This window comes from Palaemon carinicauda, chromosome 2 (genome assembly GCF_036898095.1).
Source record: "Palaemon carinicauda isolate YSFRI2023 chromosome 2, ASM3689809v2, whole genome shotgun sequence".
NCBI lineage: Eukaryota > Metazoa > Arthropoda > Malacostraca > Decapoda > Palaemonidae > Palaemon > Palaemon carinicauda.
The window spans coordinates 54,486,270-54,493,769 of record NC_090726.1 but is presented as its reverse complement, the minus strand read 5'-3'; the positions used below and the strand labels follow the sequence as shown (position 1 = coordinate 54,493,769).

The 7,500-nt window shown below is 34.1% G+C and overlaps 1 protein-coding gene across 1 annotated transcript in view; it reads right to left on the bottom strand.

Annotated features, from left to right (window-relative positions):
- The window catches only part of LOC137625121 (tolloid-like protein 1), an 865,074-nt gene that overhangs the window by 856,554 nt on the left and 1,020 nt on the right, over window positions 1–7,500 (bottom strand). The gene's annotated exons all lie outside the window — the stretch shown is intronic.

Here is a 7,500-nt window from a genome sequence, read left to right as displayed (position 1 = left end):
CACGCACAAAGAACTAACTGAACTACAGTGCCAGATTAGAGATAATGAATTTAATAGATTGCAAGATTTCGTCTAAGAAATTAATGTAACAGCCAGCAACTGAAGACCAGGCAAAAGAAGAATACTCAGAATATGATAAAATGGAAGATATAAAATATGTCTTCAGGACAGATGAATAAAAAAATATTTTGAAAACTTTTTGTGCAATTAAAGAAGAAACCGATCAAATGTGTTTTTCAAAAGTAAATTTGCAATAAAAATCACACCTAGAATTTTAAATGAGTTGCATAACTAAAGCAACATTGTCAATGTAAATTTCTGGCTGTTGATGAACAACTGTCCTTGCCCTATTTGAAATCATCCGTTGAGTTTTGTTCGGGTTCAGCTTCATATCCCATAATTAGCACCAAGCACTAATTTTGGCTAGATCTGTATCAAGGGATTCACCAACAAAAAGCCTAAAACCATGGGATGGGATTGATGCAAAGAGAGCAGCATCATCTGTATAAATAACAATCTTGTTTTCTAGGCCAAACTAAATATCATGCGTATATGGCATGAAATGTAATAGGCCAAGAACGCTACTCTGAGGAACACCAGATGTTACACTCCTGTAATCCCTATGGTGCCTATCAACAACTATTATTTGTAATCTATTACTTAAAAACTCAATAATGCTAAGAAAAGACCCAACTACTCCCATCCGTATAAGTTTAAGCTTAAAAACAAGGGTCTCATGATTAACCCAGATAAAGGCCACGATAAAATCAAGGACAATCATACAAACTTCCTGACCACAATCGATGGATTTCTGTACAGCATTAGAAATTGTAAGAAAGACATTACATGCGCCAAGACTTTAGCCAAAGCCAAACTGCAAACTAAGGAAAAAGATTATACCAAAAGCACCCAAAGGAAAAGATTATACCAAAAGCACCCTAAGGAAAAGATTAAACCAAAAGCACCCCTGAATGCTTTCAGGAATTAAATCTTCCTATTGGGGTCGATTCATGAATGTATCATCTGACGAATGATTCAATGGTTTCAAAAGAGTCTCTCTCATTATTGCAAGAAGGTTTTTCTTTTTCAATTAGGATTTGTCGCATGGTGAATGGGTTGGGTTATTTGAGAAACGCACTGAATTCGTGTGAGATTTTCTTTACGTTCTACAAGCTCGAATTTATTAATGGGTGTTGGTATAAACATAGTGATGTAAAAAATATTGCAGCTAATGACAACCCACCTACCAACCTATCCCTCAACACTATAGCCTCGTTACCTTCCGTAATCAAGTGCACACAAGAATAAATATAGACTAACTATCAATCTCACAGGTACACACCAAATGTCCCTATAAGAAATAGAGCGCATTGTTTTCACAAAGTAGTTACCGAGAGGAAAGCAATCAAAACGAATGAATTTCTGGTAAGTTGTAGGCTGGCGAAACATTCGTGTGAGAAACTCATTTTGCCCCTGCAAATGCAAACTTTGATGAAATTTGCTAATCTTGTAGCCTTTGCGTTTCTCGGAAAGAAACGCTCTATAAGAGACAATAGCTCTATAATTGAACAGAAGAAATGATTCCAAGCCCGAAATAAACTACAAATTCAGAATAAAAGAAATTTTGTTATTTAGTAAATATATCATTTTTGTTTTTCTTCACCTACAAATTATATTTTATCCACCCTTTGTTTAAAAGCACACTATATTAGTAAAATTCTAAAAATTTATGACATTTAACATAGCTTGACGAATCCTACATAAATGAATTGAGTTATCATTAAATTTAAACCATAGAAAGTGGGGCCAAAATAACAACAGACTTTACTAGCAACAAAGATGAAACAGAAATAGAACAATGGCATCGAAAACTTCACAGACAAAGGACAAGCTCGCACTGAAAGAAATGAGCATGACAATAAACCTAGTTTAAAAACATAACGGTATATAAAAAATCCAATATAATATTCGGTAATTACATAAAAAAAATCCACTTCACGTTACCTTTATAGAATGAGGAAAATATTTCTGGTAAACTAAAATAAATAAGATTATGATATTAACAAATACAACTAAATAACAACACAAAAAGAAGGAATTATTCGGCCAAAGAATCAGATCCACATTGTACGTCAATTTCCTCGCTTGGCGTCCAAGCAATTCATTCCGCTTTCAATTGGTTGCGAAACCCCTCAATGATCTTGAAGATAAGAGACTGATTTGACACCGTAACGACGAAGTCTAAAATAAGATACATCAGTATAACAGTAAGAAAAATATTTATAATTTCATAAAATATAAAGGTACAACACGCTGAATTTACAGGTCACTAAGAGTAAGCCACTCAAATATCAAATATTGGAAAATACGAAACGATATTTTTTCCCGTTCTGGGAATAATGCGACAATTCTGAAATGGAATTAGAGTTCAAAATAATACAGACCAAATGTATGAAACACTAGTGGAGTTCTGAAATTAATTTATGAAATGGTTGCATATAGGCAAGCAAGTTGCGAAAACATTAGAGCAAAGTAAATTCTACGAGGGCTTTCTTGTTATCAAAAATGAAATATGGAACATACCATTCCTATCTCACCCCACATGGTTATAATTTGCGGAATAAAAGTAGGAGCCAGGCAAAACATTCCGCAAAAATAGTAGGATCAAATGTGTAGCGCAGCAATGTGAATGTCATTAAAAGAACTCTTGATAACTTATTTCAGCTTGTTGAATATTATTCAAAAGCACTTCATTGTCATTAAAAAACCAGAGAGAGAGAGAGAGAGAGAGAGAGAGAGAGAGAGAGAGAGAGAGAGAGAGAGATTATGAATCATTCATTCTCAACTGTAAAATAAGGACTAAGAACAAAACAAATATTCTAACTTGGTAATACTACCACACAGCAAAAAAAATCTTTTTGATTGCCACTACTTTTCTAATTTCTTGCATTGGCACAGCAAATTCATTCAGGTTGCAAGTGTCCCCGTCTTCTAGGTATGCAACAAATCACGAGTGAAATTTCCTATATGTATCAGGCAAGTAACATACTACCTAACTGCGGGTAATGTATAATATTACATTAACGTGACATCATCGATGACGTGATCACCATGCTAATTGATAATGTAGCGAGGAAAATGCGCAACACAATTACAATACTGTCTTTGGTTATGATTATTCTGAATATTTCTTCTTCCTCTTTCCAACCTCTAGGTCACAAAATTTCTCCTGGGATTTCAATACGGGAATTACTGTTCATATAAGAAACAGGATAAATAAAAGTAGAAGAGACACATAAAACCTTAATTTGAATCTTTGCGAAAAAAAATTTATTAATGTCAAAACAGATAAAATGGTTTATAATAAGAGATTTTGTTTGCACTATACTAAATATTTCAGTACATAATGGGGAGGAAACGAGTGGAAACACGAAAAATGTCACAGAAAAAATCTAGAAAACATATGAAGAGCTGCCTAAATCGGCTTTACTTGACCGATAATTTAATTTTGGGAAATTTGTCTGGGCCCTGCCATTCCATAGCTGTAACTCGTTTTCTATAACGCTATTTGTCTGATTATGAAAGTTAAGCAACCGCAGTTGTGGTCCATAGTTGGATGGGTGACCATAAAAAAAAAACTTCGCTATCCTACGAGATAGGGCGAGGTGAGAGCACTTACAACCCATTTCTTATCCATGACTGAAAGATGCCCGATTTCCTGCTTCTTTCAACATCACAATGAATCTGAAGGAAATAACAATAAAGCTCCCTCCTCGAGGATACATATTAATCATTCGCTTTTGAGCTAAGGCCGCTGACATTACAAGAATATACTGTACACAGCAAGAAGGGAGGAAGAAATTAACCCTGCATCTGATGAAGTCTACCTCTAAACAGGAACCCGCACCGTAGCCCAGTGGAAAAAGACACGAGGCCATATACCATATTAAGAAACAAATATAAATTTTAAAAAGATCTTATTTTCTGGAAAAGGTTCAAGAATTAACCAACGAGGGAGCCATTTACATTAAAAACGCAAAATGATCTCATCTTGTGATATATGTAATCATTTGCGCCACAACTTATATATATATATATATATATATATATATATATATATATATATATATATATATATACAAATAAAATGTCATCTTACACCTTTTTTTATTAAAGAGCTTAGGACCAAAAGAGTTGAGCCCTTTAGTAACTAAACAAACTCTTAATGGTAAAGGTGCTCGCCCCCCACCTATTTGCTTGATTCCTGCTAATGCTGTCACCCATTTACAGCTGGGTAGACAAGTGGGCGATAGCTTACGAAAGATTAGTCGCAGATATCAGCAGCCTGAATATAGCATCATCCGTCATATCTCTTTGCTCATTAAGACAGTGGGGCCGATTTACAAAGCATTTTATCAATTTGAGCAGGGTTTAAAGTATGGTTCACAATTTTGAAGACGTATGCACATACATACACAATATATATATATATATATATATATATATATATATATATATATATATATATATATATATATATAGTGTGTGTATGTGCAACTTTTTAAAACTTGGTGATTCCCGATGGTATTAAATCTCTCACTTTCAGTGATTCTTTAAAGATGAATTTACTATATCGATGTACTTTTCTATTCAGTTAACCAAAAGAGGTTACCTATTTATTTGTATGTATAACGAAGTTACTCTACGGGAAACTGGCTACTTTTACTCTTTCCACCACCATTACCGGGCCTTCGTCTCACACCGCTAACTCCTTTATAAGTGTGCAGAGATTATGAAATGTAAAATGACACTTTCTCTAAAGGGAAAAGTATTTAATCATATGGTTCTACCAGTATTAACTTATGTATTAGAAACTTGGAGCCTTACAAAATCCTTAGAACAGAGGCTAATTACAGTTCAAAGAGCAATGGAAATATTAATGATGGGATTAGCACTAAGAGACAGCAAAATAACATCATGGATGCGAGAGTATGCTAAAGTAGAGGATATTTTAACAAGAAATGGACAGGGGCAAGACAAATAATGAGGATGATAGATAATAGATAGACAAAAAGAATAACAGACTGGGTCACTAGAGATTGTAAACAAAGCAGGGGAAGGAAAAAAAAGACGATAGATTGACGAGCTAAGAAAATTTGCGGGTATAGAATGGCAAAGAAAGACCATACACAGAAGGGAGTGGAAGGACATGGGTCTTTTTAAACCAGTTTATACCAGCAATCTCTAAGGTCGCACTGTGTCATTCTTCTTGTCCAGCTATTATCTGTTCTTCTCATTAAATGTTCTGTCCATGTTCATTTCTTTTTCTCACGTGTTGTTAGGATATCCTTTACTTTGGTTTGCTGTCGTATCCATGTTGGTGTATTTGAGTTATAACTAGTTTATGTTCTAAAGCTTTATTAAGGTTCAAAGCTTCTGATGCATAAGTTAATACTGGTAGGATAATCTATATATATATATATATATATATATATATATATATATATATATATATCCTCCTACGCCTATTGACGAAAAGGACCTCAGTTGGATTTCACCAGTCGTCTCTATCTTGAGCTTTTAAATCACTACTCCATTCATCATCTCCTACTTCACGCTTCACAGTCCTCACCCATGTAGGATTGGGACTTCTAACTCTTCTAGTGACTTGTGGAGCTCAGCTAAAAGTTTGGGGAACTAATCTCTCTTGGGGAGTGCAAAGAGCATGCCCAAACATCTCCATCAACTCAACATGATCTCATCCACATAAGGCACTCGAGTAATCTATCTTATAGTTTCATTTCTAACTCCAAATTTTTTTCTGAGGACTTTGTTCTCAAATCTAAAATAAATCTGTTGGGTATTGTTTCATTGTCATACTACGACTCATGTCCATGCAGTAACAGCAATCACACTGGTACATAGCCTGATTTTTATATGTAATTTACTTTCTCCTTTCAATAATATTTCATCATCCATTGCATATTCCGTTCTCTTCATCTCTTGCCTTTCTTTTACTTATTTTGAGCCAACTTCCTCTGATATTTCAGGCATTCTGGTAGCTAAGCATTGCAAATCCTGGTGCTCTGCTGATAAGGACAGCGTCATCAGCATACTTTAGGTCAGCTAATTTCCGATTACGAATCCAGTCCAATCCTTCTCCACCATCCCCAAATGTTCTATGTATTAAAAACCCATGGAGGATAAACAACATAGGCAACAACACATTCCCTTGCAGTACTCCTCTGATTACTGGAAATTCATCTGATAGGACTCTTGCATACTTCAGCAAAACACCAAACTTTGTGAAGATGAGACTGAATAACAATATATATATATATATATATATATATATATATATATATATATATATATATATATATACCTACAGCACTAATATAGTTTAAACATAGTCAGTTTCCCCCGAAATTTTTGTCATAAAATTTAGGAATGACCTAACAATGAATTTAAGAATGTCATAGAATTTTCAGCTTGATTAGGCCTACAATACTGGTGACAGCTTACTCTTTTAGACACTAAACATTTATATTTTGACAAAATACCAAGACTGATTCATGGAAGTTGAACGAAAAAGCTGAATGCATATGACAGAAAAGATGGGAAACTTGTGGAGCATAGTCTATGCGGCGTTACACCGCAGTACTAAAGGGGTGCTAAAGGTGATAATTCGGTGAAAAGGTTAGCGATGGTGAAAGGATGGATTAGTGTTTTGCGATGGTTGGGCCATGTAGAAAGAATAGAGATAAAGTGGTACTTGAAAAAATAAAAAAAATAAAAGAGTTTAATTCAATAGTGTACGGTGAATGGGGGAAGGAAAAACCTATAAAACCCGTTGATAGATAGTGAAGGAAGTATTACAAAGGAGAAGAGGGGGATCACAATATAAATAGGAATGAAATAGAGTGCGTATGGGGGGTCAGACGCACGTCTGATGAGCCGTTGTGTAATGCATGAAGCAGATACTAATTTACGGAACTTCTGCAAAAGGGCTTACGGCTGATTCAAACGTTCAAGCACGAAAGTGGCGGGGAATTTTTCTTTACTCCTGGAATGGCCCACCAATATGAGTTTAATATTGAATTACGGTTGACTAATATGTGGTTGTTTTTTTTTCAGTTTAGAGTAATAGTTATTAGTGGCATCGCATATATAGGCCATTGGAAAAAGATAACAAAATGCATACGTGATGTCAATGATAACTATTTCTCTAGACTGAACAAACATCACTTACGCATATATATATATATATATATATATATATATATATATATATATATATATATATAATATCACGACCAAAACCAAAAATATTTACAAAAAATTATTATGCTACTTCTACGGGCTGTTGAATCCTTTTGTATTCAATTCTCAAACGAGTAACTCATATATACATATACACAGACACACACACACACACATATATATATATATATATATATATATATATATATATATATATATATGTATATATATATATAC